General features: G+C 44.2%; 1 protein-coding gene and 1 pseudogene across 5 annotated transcripts in view; both read left to right on the forward strand.

Annotated features, from left to right (window-relative positions):
- Window positions 1-13,181, forward strand: part of AUTS2 (activator of transcription and developmental regulator AUTS2) — a 1,097,126-nt gene that overhangs the window by 103,018 nt on the left and 980,927 nt on the right. The gene's annotated exons all lie outside the window — the stretch shown is intronic.
- Window positions 3,770-5,134, forward strand: LOC117025323 (eukaryotic translation initiation factor 2 subunit 3-like; annotated as a pseudogene).

Below are 13,181 nucleotides of genomic sequence, written 5' to 3' on the forward strand. Positions count from 1 at the left end.
TATCGATAGTTTCCTTTTTATTGCTGAATACTATTCTGTTGTTTGGATATACCAAAGTTTATCTATTTGTCTCTTTTGGGGCAGTTGGGTTGTTTCTCATTTTATACCATTATAAACAGAGCTGCTATGAATATTGGCATACAAGTCTTTGTATGGACATATACTTTAATTTCTCTTACGTAAATACCTAGGAATGGAATGTATGGGTCCTATGACAGATATGTGTTTAACTTTATAAGAAGCTGCCAAATAGTTTTCTAAAGCGCTTGTATCATTTTACATTCCCACCAGCAGTGTTTAAGAGTTCTAGTTCCTCCATATTCTTGCAAACACTTGGTATGGTCAGTATTTTAAAAATTCTAGCCATTCTAATAGGCCTGGAGTGGAATCTCACTGTGTGTGAAGTTTGCATTTTCCTGATGACCAGTGATGTTGAGCATCTTCTCATGCGTTTGTCACCTTCCTTTGTGAAGCGTATGTTCAAATATTAATTGTGTGTGTGTGTGTGTGTGTGCATGTGTGTGTAAAGATTCCCTATTCTGTTCCATTAGATTTAGATATCTCTCCTTCAATATCATACTGTCTTGATTATTGTGTCTATATTGTCTTAAAATCAAGTATGAGTCTTCCAGCTTTATTCTTTTTTAATATTGTTTTGACTATTTAGTTCCCTTGCCTTTCCACATACATTTTAGAATCATCTTACCTATATCCTCCTGGGATTTTGATTGAAACGTCATTAAATCTGTAGATAAATTTGGGGAGAATTGTTTATTATGTTGAATCTTCTAATCCACGATCAGGATATGTCTCTCCATTTACGTTGATCTTTTTTTTTTTTTTCTATCAACACCTTGTAGTATTCAGCATACTTGTCACATATATGTCTTACTCTTTTTTATGTCGCTTTAATTCAAAAGGTTTAGAGACTTCTCTTAGTGCTGTTCTTGAGACATACTTATATTACATCTCTCTATTAGTAACTGCGTTGGAGTCGTGTTAATCTTTAGTATTGCCTAACTTTTCCTGAGGAAGCCAAATTTGATTTGGAGTCAAATGCCATAGAAAGTCATTGACTACCTAGGTAACCCTGCTTAGATTTCACATCAGTAAATAACTTTAAAGCAATTGGTATAGCTCCTTCTTTGACTGGTATAATTTTTCTTGAGTCATAAGCAAAAAAATAAAAAAAAATAAAGTGGTTTTAGAGATGTTTAGAGCAATTGTAATCCAGTTGTGGTTGAAAGAAGATTTTCCGATGGCCAAGAGCTGACTACTTACTATGCTGGGTGGCTGGCAACTGAGAGGACATTGGGCTCCTGAGGCATTATCAGTGTTTCTTCCCCAGAAAGCTATCGAGGACACATTTCAGGCTGGGCACAGATAATCCAGGGGCCAGTCGAGTGCTCCATTGGAAGGATTCCTTAGCAATCACCAGTTCACAGGAAGGGATGTACAGACTGAAGAGATTTGGTTACTGGGTTCATTGGAGGATCATATTCTCATGTAGACTCTTCCTGAAAGTCAAAACCCAGAGACATAGTCCTTCCCATTCGTTATGGTCAGGTTAGGCAGTCAAAATGGAGAGGGAAGGGATTGGCGTTGGGTTATTAGAACCAGTGTGGTCCCCGACCGATCAGAGATGACGGTGTGCCCAGCCATCATAATGAGGGACACATGTGGATGGTGCTTGCTTACATAAACAAGTGAGCTGCATGCTGCCTGCCAGGCACTGCTCTGAAGTGCTTTGTGTGTGTGAACTCATTTAATCTTCTTAACACCCCTGTGCGGTGTGGGCACGGCAGTCACTCCATTTTGTGAGTGAGCGAAATGATTCACAGAGGGCCCAGGGAGTTGTCTAGTAAGTGATGGCAGTGGGAGGGATCCCAGCAGTCACGGCCTGCAGATGGCTGAGGAGCCTGTCTGTTAGAGCCCACAGGGCGACGATCCCTGAGGCCCTGTCTGCTGGTCGGTGGCCTTGAATCTCACTTTTCTTTAGTTTGAAAACAAGAGAGGCTCTTATTAAGGATAATATTGACAGTTTTTCATTTCTAAAGTCCTAAATTTAAGCTCTTTGGAGCGTACACATTTTCACATATTAAGTGTGTGTGTCTAAGTAAAAGTTTCTCTCCTTTGTAAGTCCATGCTCTCCCACAGCTGCACAGTATCTGCTTTAATTGTTTGTTTCCCAAGCTTTCTCCCCTCCTTTCCAAGGAGGACAGACTCAGGCTTATATCAAAATGGAGTTGCATATGCCTTTGATTTAGAGTGTGTCAGTAAGAGGTTGTATGGCTTTGTGCACTTCTAAAGAGTCCCAGCCACTAAAATCAGCAAGTATTGGTGAGCAGAGGCTGTAGCGTGGCCGCCTGGCCTGGGCTGAGCAGGGGGTCGGCCTGAACGGCCCTGTGTGGCCCCATGAGGAAGCTCTGTAGCATTTCAGCTGCTCTTCCTGGGCTGGCGCAAAGCCATGGGTGACATAACTCTTAGGGAAAATGAGGGCAGACAAGTTGGGTAGCATTCCTGAATGTGGAGGATGGACGCAGGAAGGAAGGGACGGAGGGAACAGAAGGACAGGAAAAAGGGACGATTTCCGATGTTCCCTGCCTAAGTTTTCTGTCGTTGAGGGTGCCACACCTATAGTGGTGACATTTGTTCCTTTGGGAATGGGGTGGAAGTAGGTCTTTGGAGTATAATGTGGAATGATTGTTTCTTGAAGGGGAAACGTAGATGACTGGAAAAGTTCTCTTTTTTTTTGTTGCTAAACAGAGGCCAGTTGGACAGAGTTCGCCCACGATTTTAACCCTCGGCTGAGATTGTTTAGTGATAGAGCCATGGACGGTTAGCGTGGGAGCATTTTTGTCCCTGCCAGCAAAGGAGGTCAAAGATGGCATTTGAACTTGGACTCTTTCATTTAAATGACTAAAAATGTATCGTGAGCCTGTTATGTGCCAAGTATGTCACGTGAACATGGATATGGCATCTAAAGGCTAATTGTTAAAACAGTTCATGTTGGTCTGGATATATGAGGTGTGATCAAAAGATATGGTGAATGTTTAAATAAAAAATGTATTACAGGATAAGACACATTGCAATTATCCTCCTCAGAGTACTCCTCCTCCTTTGGAACACGCAGATCCCCTCATTGTTGCCACTTTCTAAAGCGGTTCTGTAAGTCCTCTTTCATGAGTGTCTTTACTTCATTTTCCATCAGAACAACGCTCTATGTCACACTTCGCTTCTGATGTATGGCAATTTCTGTCAAATAAAAACATTACAGCATGTCCTCATCCACCTTATTCACTGGATCTGGCACCGTGAGACTTCTCGCTCTTCCCCAAAGTCAAAATGATTCAGGACATTGAAGCAGCCACGACAGCGCAACTAAAGACACTCACCAAAGAGGACTTCCAGAACTGCTTCAGAAAGTGACAAGAACGATGGGATAAGTGTGTTAGAAGCGAGGGGGAGTATTTTGAGGGGGATTAATGGCCATGTGTCTTTAACTGTAATAAAAATTTTTTTATGTAAACATTCACTGTATTGTTTGATCACACCTCGTACCTCCACTAACCTGTACTTCTCTTATGAGACAAAGATAAGGATAATTAAAGATTATGATTATAAACTATTCAAACATTACCCATTTTTTCTGAGAATGTATAAGCATATCAGGATCTTTGGTGGGTGTATTTGTTTCCTGTTTGCTGTTGTAACAAATTACCACCAAATTTAGTGGCTTTAAACAACCCAGATTTGCTCCCTGGGGAAGATGGCAGGGGGTGAGGCTGGTGTGACTCTGGGTCAAATGCATCTTTCTCGCCAGGATCTTACCACCTTGGGTGTTGCAAAATTGATGCTGATTTCACACAAAGTTATCAGCAGACAAACCGCAATTAATATACGTGTAGTTGGTTATGTAGCTCCTGGGAAATCCACAGTAGTAAAAGCTATTCCTGGAGTTCACACTGTTCAAAAATGAACTAGAAGGAAATACTACAATCACGCTGGCTCTGCGAATGCTACGATTTATGAACTTGCTGAGCCAAGTCATCGTTGGCCAGAATGGGACAGGTCCTGTGGGAGCGGTGCACTGACACGGTTCCTACAGACCAGAGGGCACTTCACGTGAGTCAGAGTATGACTTTCCTGTGTTTGCTGTCCCGGCCTCGCTATTTGCATGGCTGTGTGCTGACCGGGGCGCAGAGATGGCTGCAGCTCTTCTCTCAATAGCTATAGTGAGCCCTGCCTGTCCTCAGCCTCAGACTTCCGCACACCTGGCTGCGATAGAAATCATGAAACTGAAGCATATTTTGATTGTTCAAAATAAAATTGATTTGGTAGTAGAAAGCCAGGCTAAAGAGCAGTATGAATAGATCCTTGCATTTGTACAAGGTACAGTAGCAGAAGGAGATTCTGTCATTCCAGTTTCTGCTCAGCTGACACACAATATTGCGGTTGTCTGTGAGTACAGGGTAAGGAAAATTCCGGTACACCAAGAGACTTTTCTTTAGAACCTTGACTTACTGTTTTTAGGTCCTTTGATGTCAGCAGAGCGGCTGTGAAGTTGACCACCTTAGTGGGTTGTAACTGTGATAGTATTCTAAGAAGACTGTTAAAGGTGGGCCAGGAGGTGGAAGTCAGACCCGGTATTATTTCCAAAGACAGCGAAGGAAAACTCGTGTGTAAGCCAGTCTTTTCCAAAATTGGGTCACTGTCGGCGGGACAGAATGACCTTCAGGATGTCGCTCTAGGGGGTCTTACTGGGCTTGGAACAAACGTTCACCAGACTTTGTGCCAGGCTGACACAATAGTGGGGCAGGTCCTCGGTGCAGCTGGAGCTTTAGCTGAGATCTTCGCAGAACTGGGACGCTCCCATTTCCTGCTTAGCCGGCTTAGGTGTGTGCACTGAAGGAGACAAGAAAGCAGACGTCTGAGAATGTGCGCTCGTGCTCATTGGGTCCCTGTGCACAGGAGGAAGAGTCAGTGTAGTCAAGGCCGATTGGGGCAAACCGTGTGCACAGAAGGAGGAGAAAACATTGCCGTAGCCAAAGAGTTGGGAAACGCTGGCGTTTAAGTTGGTTTGGGTCCAATAAGAAGAGGCATGACAGTCAGGCCAACAGTAGATGATGACTGAATAATTCCAGTTAAATAATGCATTTGTATAAAGTCAGATTTTCTTCTAACAACCTAGGGGTATATTTTCAAAACAATAGTGGGGAGTGAATTTCACAGCTCATTACCTTAGTAGTAGCTGTTATTCTCATTTTTGGGTGATGCAAATTTAGACTCGAGTATTAAAATGGAGTCTACAATAAAAGTAAAAATTGGCATAATGTTGGATTGAATCTACAATTTACCAGAAATTATTCCCAAATAATATCTGATTTATATATCAAGGCAGGTTTGAAATGAAACTCTTTGCTACAACCAGCCTTTGTGGTAGCACACCTACTATTACCAAACTTGTTTGAAATAAAGTTTTTATTTTCATGATTCCTCTTTGAGTAGCTCTAGGCTGGAAAAGATTGTTATACGATAAAAACTTGAAGACACAAATTCTTGAAGACCAGTTTCCCTTTGCCTCATATCGTGTTTCCCCCAAAATAAGAGCTGATAGCGGGACCATCAGCTCTAATGCGTTTTTTGGAGCAAAAAAATTAATATAAGACCCCGTCTTATTTTACTATAAGAAACAGGTATAATATAATGTAATGTAATATAATATAATATAATATAATATAACATAATATAATACCAGGACTTACATTAATGTATGCTCCAAAAGACAATCAGCATTAGAGCTGATTGTCTGGCGAGGTCTTATTTTCGGGGAAACACGGTAGTTCTGTTACTTTATCTTTGTAATTTTGAGTAAAAAGAAATTAATAGGTTCAAATAAAATTATCCTTTAGAGCGAAACAAAAACACCCCAAATTTATTATCGTTCAGTTCTGTAGGTCCTAAGTCCAACGTGAGTCTCCCTGGGCTGAAGCCAAGGTGTCAGCAGAGCTGTGTTTCTGGAGGCTCCAGGGGAGACTCTGTGACCACGTCTGTTCCAGCTTCTGGAGCCTTCTTGTAACTTTGGCCTCTGGTTCCTTCCTCTTTAGAGCCAGTGGTAACAGGTTGGGTCCTTCTTATGATGCATCTCTCTGTTTCCCACGTCCATCGTCACATTGTCCTCTTCTACTTAAGGACCTTTCAGATCATCTTCGGCCCACCTGGCCAATCCGTGATAATTCCCCCCTTATTTTATGATGAGCTGATCAGCATGCTTAATTCTATCTGTAGTCTCAATTCCCTTTTACCACGGAACACAGTATATTCACAGGATTAGGACGTTTGCCATCTTCGGGGAGCCAGTATTCTGCCTTCCACATTAGGGGGTACTTTTTGCAAACTGCTCATTCTCATCCCCCAGTGAGGTGGTGTAATGCCCTCCTCCCCTGCTACCTTGCATAACAGATTGTGATGAGGAATGTGACTGGTGTGGGAGGCTGATCATTCATTGCCTTAAAGCCTCCCTCCTCTGCACTGTGTTACCATCCCAGCCACCTAAGCATTTCATGATTAGTTTGGTACAGTTTTAGGGTTGGAAGGAAGCTGGAGATCCTCGTAGCCAGCCTGCCCTGCAGAGGCTTGCGGACATCACTTCCAAATGGCGGTCTTGGCAGATAATGTTTTCTGTGAACAGCTCCATTTTTCTGGAAATTGAGAGTTCCTGCTTTATAGCGAGAGAAACTCTCTTTGCAGGTTGTAGAACCTATTGGTTCTTTCTTGTTTTACTCTCTGGGGTCATATTGAATAAATCTAATTTCCTCTTTCACACTTGAAGCCCTTGAGATTTTTTTAAAGACAGCTATCACATTCCCGAGTATGATAAATCTAAAAAAAAAAAAATCTCAATTTCTTAACTGGGTCTCACATGAAACTGTTTTGAGACTTCTTTCCATCCGGGTCCCTCTCCTGAATATGATACAGCAGCAAGAAGGGACGAATGAAGGATGATTTAAGAGGAGCCTTTAAATATCAGAGGAATTGTCCTGTAGAGGAGGCTGGTGAGAGCTTTGCCATCACCACGGAAACAAGAAATCACAGGCTAATACTGTGGCTAAAGAGATTTAGGAGTCAGGAAACCTGCCTTCACCTCACGGATTGAGAGAGTGCAGTGGACTGCCACGGGAAGTTGAGGGATCTTTTGCTCTAGAACAAGCCTTTAACCTCAGAATCCATTTATTTTGTGTAAGAGGCTTTGCTTTTAGTTAAATGTTCAGCTGAAAGTATTGTCATTGCTTGTCATTTATGCCTGATGCCTGGATTTCCCTCTTGTTGGTTCACTGGATGTAAAGCGTCATCATGACTGCTGTTAACCACAGGGGAAGGAATATGGTTCGTGGCTTTATGAAGGAAGGAAAACAGTGGCATAGCTCAGGATAATTAATAGCAAGTGGAGTGACAGGTTGATTCCCTGGTAGGGACCCTGGCATTGTTGAAGGAAAAAAATCACTTTATTCTTTCATAGAGAGAGGCAGCTGTAATTCTGGTTAGATGAAATCTAATTAAAAGGAACTGACATGCAAATTGATGATGAGGCAGTGTGAGCACAGAAAAAGTCCAAGAAGAGTCCTGTAGGAAGTGGCAGAGAACAGTGTGAGTCATTTGGCGTGGTGATGTGTCTGAGGGGGAAAATGGGAACTACCTGAACCAGTCTGTCTGGGATCACAGCTCGGAGTTACAGCAGGACACTGCTTGTGTGGTGGGTTTACAATGGCCACATCTTGAGACATTTTGGAGTTGAGACATACATTTTAGGAATGATAGCCTTTCACGATAGAATGATTATCAATCAACCCTTGAGGGTTATAGGTTTCCAAATTGGTGGTGGTTAAATATAATATTTCCAAGAATATATGATGGGAGCCTAAGCCTGGCTCTTGGGAAGATCTCTGTGCAGATAGACTTCACCTGACCTAACGGTGTGTCCTCAAAGATTTGTGTAAGAATTGACTCCTAAATTTAGGATGAAATAGGAGGGCTTGCCATTTTTAGTAATGCTATTATGAATCATTTTCTAAAGTGAAAAATCGTTTTATAACCAAAGCCATGCACTATTTATCTTTCGAGTAAATTCGTAAGTCCATACATGAGGTTTGCTGAAACAAAGGTATTTTTTTTTAAATGAGATAATTGTAGGGCCAGGTAGCAGTTAAGCGTTAGAATAACAGAGGGAAAGGTGGGCAGAATTTTGTAAGAAGTCAGTAGATTGCTTCTTAGGGAGGAGAATTCTGCTTAAATAGTCAGATGGCTTCTGCTCTTGTGGGAGAAGAAAAGGGCTGCCCAGTGTATTGCAGGGAGATTTATCAGGATCTGTGGGGAACTGCCACAGCAATGGCGAAGAAATGTTCTCAAGCAGGAGGAAATGGGACCAGAAGAACGCCAAAGAAGGTAAAATGGAGTTCACCCTCAGAAAGCTGCGGAAGACTGAGAAGCTAAGAAAGGACTGGCACAGGCAGCGGCGGCAGCAGCAATAAGAGACCAGAATATGGTGGGCAGTTTCCACTCAGCACTGCCACAGCCAGTTGTTTCACTGGTCAGCTGCAACGAACATGACCAATGGGGATTCCGAGTGACCAGGACCAGTTCTCGTGGATCCTGGTGTGAGCAGTGAGGTGTAGGTCCCATGCAGTGTGACCTCCTGTGGCCACTCCGCTCAGGTTGGTCCAGATGTGAGCAGTGAGCGTTACGTGGTGTAGGTCCCATGCAGTGTCATCTGCTGTGGCCACTCCACTCAGGTTCATCCAGGTGTGAGCAGTGAACGTCACGTGGTGTAGGTCCCATGCAGTGTCACCTGCTGTGGCTACTACGCTCAGGTTGGTCCAGGTGTGATCAGTGAGCGTCACGTGGTGTAGGTCCCATGCAGTGTCACCTGCTGTGGCCACTCTGCTCAGGTTGGTCCAGGTGTGATCAGTGAGCATCACGTGGTGTAGGTACCATGCAGTGTCACCTGCTGTGGCCACTCCGCTCAGGTTGGTTCAGGTGTGATCAGTGAGCATCACGTGGTGTAGGTCCCATGCAGTGTCACCTGCTGTGGCCACTCTGCTCAGGTTGGTCCAGGTGTGATCAGTGAGCGTCACGTGGTGTAGGTCTCATGCAGTGTCACCTGCTGTGGCCACTCTGCTCAGATTGGTCCAGGTGTGATCAGTGAGCGTCACGTGGTGTAGGTCCCATGCAGTGTCACCTGCTGTGGCCACTCTGCTCAGATTGGTCCAGGTGTGATCAGTGAGCATCACGTGGTGTAGGTCCCATGCAGTGTCACCTGCTGTGGCCACTCTGCTCAGATTGGTCCAGGTGTGATCAGTGAGCGTCACGTGGTGTAGGTCTCATGCAGTGTCACCTGCTGTGGCCACTCTGCTCAGATTGGTCCAGGTGTGATCAGTGAGCGTCACGTGGTGTAGGTCCCATGCAGTGTCACCTGCTGTGGCCACTCTGCTCAGGTTGGTCCAGGTGTGATCAGTGAGCATCACGTGGTGTAGGTCCCATGCAGTGTCACCTGCTGTGGCCACTCTGCTCAGATTGGTCCAGGTGTGATCAGTGAGCGTCACGTGGTGTAGGTTCCATGCAGTGTCACCTGCTGTGGCCACTCCGCTCAGATTGGTCCAGGTGTGATCAGTGAGCGTCACGTGGTGTAGGTCCCATGCAGTGTCACCTGCTGTGGCCACTCTGCTCAGATTGGTCCAGGTGTGAGCAGTGAGCGTCACGTGGTGTAGGTCCCATGCAGTGTGACCAGTTCTCTCAGGTGCTCCGGCAGCCGTGCACTCTGTGAAAGGAAGCCTAGACAAGCCAAGCCTTTTGTGCTTGCTCTGTCAGAAAGTGACTGGTGGCAGCATGCTAGAAATGAGTCGATGGGTAAGTAATGGACTGTTGGGTCTCACCCCCCAGTCCACTGGTATTGAATCAGAAGCAGCTCATCACACTGTAATGGTGGCTCAGTCAAATGCAGGAGCATTCTCAGGCCGTGGCACGAGACAAGCTACGCCTCGTGGAATGTGGAGAATCACCTGGAGAGGGACTGAAGTCTGCAGCGCGTGGTGCGGGGTGGGTGAGTAGGGCCCAGGAATAGCCTACAGAAGCAGCAGGGCTTGTGTCCATCTAGCAAGCAGAGGGACCTCCGGGGTATTCCTGGGTGTAAACAAGGATCCTGTGAAGCTGGGGGAAAAGAAAACACTCAGTTAGAGGAGCCAGACCACATGGACGTCACCTCTGACCTGCCATTAACATTGTGTCACACGTCCTTGGGTGAGTCGCCTTTCCTCTCTGACCCTCAGTTTCTTTCTCTCTAAGGATGATTAGATGATTTTTTTGTCTTCTCCTCCAACTCAGTGACTTGACAATTTCGTTGCTTTTCGAGAACCATGTGAGGCAGGGAGTGTCCCCGAGCTGCCTGCTGTAGACCGTGGCCCGTGCACGTCCCTAGTTTTGTTTTTCTGTTGTTTCAAAAAAGCATTTCGTCATTGGACTTGTGAGGGAGTTGTCTCTTTAATCTCTCTTGTTTCCTTTTTTCCCTACAAATGATACACACAGGACTGCTGTTGTCCTGCCCTCCGAATCAGCGCTTTTGCAGAGAAATGAAAACACTGCACTTTCAAAGGCACAGAAAGCAAAAACTGTAGCATCAGGATTCAAGGTTACAGAATTGGTTAACTTTCTGCTTTGTTTTGCTGAGCTGAATGAAAACGATTTGATTGAACATTACTGCTTAGGGGTACATATTAATAACCACAAAATCCATGGTAATTTTTTTTCTTCTTTGCAAAGAATTTCAAATTACGATCTAGGACTTGGATTATCACTGTTAACTGAGTGTGGATGTGAGAAATGTGGATGGTTTACCTGGTTAGAGGGCTGACTGGGGAGGAACAGCTCTTTGGGAATGCATGTCCAGAGAGGGAATTCCGGCTGCAGCCTTGATGTGTGCAGCTTTATTTTCATTAAAAATTTGTTACAGTTCAGATATCTAGCAACTGGTCTAGATCTTTATAACATTAGATAATAAAAATAGTTAGAAAAAAAAGTCATCAAAAAGTAGAATTTTTTGATTTAAGAACTGAAGTGTTTTTCAACTTTAATATTCCACAGAAGAATTTGTTAGGTCTGCAAGCTTCCAGTAATACCCAAGGAGCTCTTCACCACAGACGTAAAATACACTCTCATGTGATCACCTTTTTTTTCCCCCTTTTTGGTTTTTATCCTTTATCCCAGCTGACTTTAATTTAGGGGATGGGAGGTATGGTATTGGTATTAATTTATTTGTAAAATCAGTAGAACTACATCAAACACTTAGTGTGTGTCAGGATTTACCACGATAAATAAGAGACGGTCCCTGCCGTCTCAGAGTCCGCTTGAGGAAGGTACAGAACTTTGAAAAGTAAACAAGGTTACCATGCCCATAGATGGCTGCTGGACAGGCAGAGGCATGCTGTTGTTCCTAGCAGGTTGCCGAGCAAAGAGCCTGCGTGTGCGGGTGCCAGGCATTCAGGACTTGGGGACATAGGAGAGGGGACGTTTGTAGCTTGGACACAGATCAGAGAAACCTCCACGAAGGAGGTGATATGATAATGATGTTTCAACACACAGGAAGGGATGTGCCAGTAGACAGGCAGGGTGGCATTCCAGGGACAGAGTGGTCACGACTGAGGCGTGGGGACATGGAGGTGCCTGTCCTCTTTGGGTCCTGAAAATAAGTGCGGTGTTGCCAGACGGCTGGGTTTGTCTGGGGCCGCGGCCAGAGGGCAGGCTGTTGGAGGGATGTCTGCTCAAACTGGACCGGAAGACGTGCTTGGGGAGTTGTGTCCTGGCTTTCTTCAGGCCTTGTGACCAGGTTAACATCCGGTGGTTTGTCTTTCTGTTATTGATTTACCAGAGTTCCCTACGTAATCTGGTACACATCCCTTGTCAGATATGTAATAGGAATGCTTCTCCCAGCCTTCGCTGTTTGCCTTTTCAGTTTCCTAATGATGTCGTTTGATGAACCAGAAGTTAAAATTTTGATGAAGTCCAGTTTATCATATTTTTCCCTTACATGTTTCATGTCTTTTGGGTCTTCTCTAAGAAATCTTTACTTACCTTAGGTTCTTCACTGTTTTCTTCTAGAAGTTTTATTTTCATTTTGGTTTATGAGCCTCCTCAGATTTTTGTGTGTGGTGTGAGGTAAGAAGAAGTTTCATTTTCTCGCCCTCATTTTTATTCAGTTGTTCTAGCATTATTGTTTGAAAGACTTTTTCCCTCCCCCATTGAATATCCTTGGCACCTTTGTTGTAATCGGTTGCCTGTTTCAGTCTATTTCTGCTTATGTCTATTTCTGGGCTCTGTATTCTCCATTGACATATTTGTCCTTATCCCAGTACCACAACTGTCTGGATTACTCTGGCTTTATAGTAAGCATTGAAATACAGTAGTGTGAATCCTCCCATTTTGTTCTTTTTCAAGATTGACAATTCTAGGTCCCTTGCTTTTCCATATAAAATTTTAGAATCAAATTGTCAAATTCTACAAAAAAAACCACCTGGAGTGCTTTCCAAAATCCTGCGATGCCCAGGCAGTCTTGACTGTTCCATGGCAGTCAAGTCAGAATCGTTTGGAGGCTGAATCCAGTTAATTATCCATTAAAACTCCCTAGGTTATTCCAAGTACAGTAGAGGTTGGGAACCCATGTGCTAAGGGAATTTTAGTGTGGTGTACTAAAAGAGAAATTCAGTAGTGGATTACGGGGCCAGGACTGACCCCAGGGGGTTGTCTGTGTGGGAATTGACGTGGGCCTTTAAATGGAAGAGATTGTCCAAGTTTATGAGAAGGGAGTGAAAGGGGCTGGCTGAGGGAGAGTGAGAAGCTGTGCTCCCCAGGGAAACACAGTGTCCCACTGCTAAGTGCTGAGTCTCAGCCCGATTGCTCAGGGTCTCCTCACGCTAGGCCTGACGCACGTGTCGACTAAAAATCAGTCACTGGCAAGCTAAGGAATGCTTTGCGTTGGTAAAGCATAGCAAATAAATGCATTCTTGTAGAGTAGCTTTCTCATGGATTAAGGAAGCCTTGGTGAAATCTGTGTAGGCACCTTCTAAAATGGTTATGTGCTTTTTGCTTTTCGAAGATTTTCTGTCTTTTTATTTTATTTTAGTGTGTTTAAGTAA

This window comes from Rhinolophus ferrumequinum, chromosome 7, assembly GCF_004115265.2.
Source record: "Rhinolophus ferrumequinum isolate MPI-CBG mRhiFer1 chromosome 7, mRhiFer1_v1.p, whole genome shotgun sequence".
NCBI lineage: Eukaryota > Metazoa > Chordata > Mammalia > Chiroptera > Rhinolophidae > Rhinolophus > Rhinolophus ferrumequinum.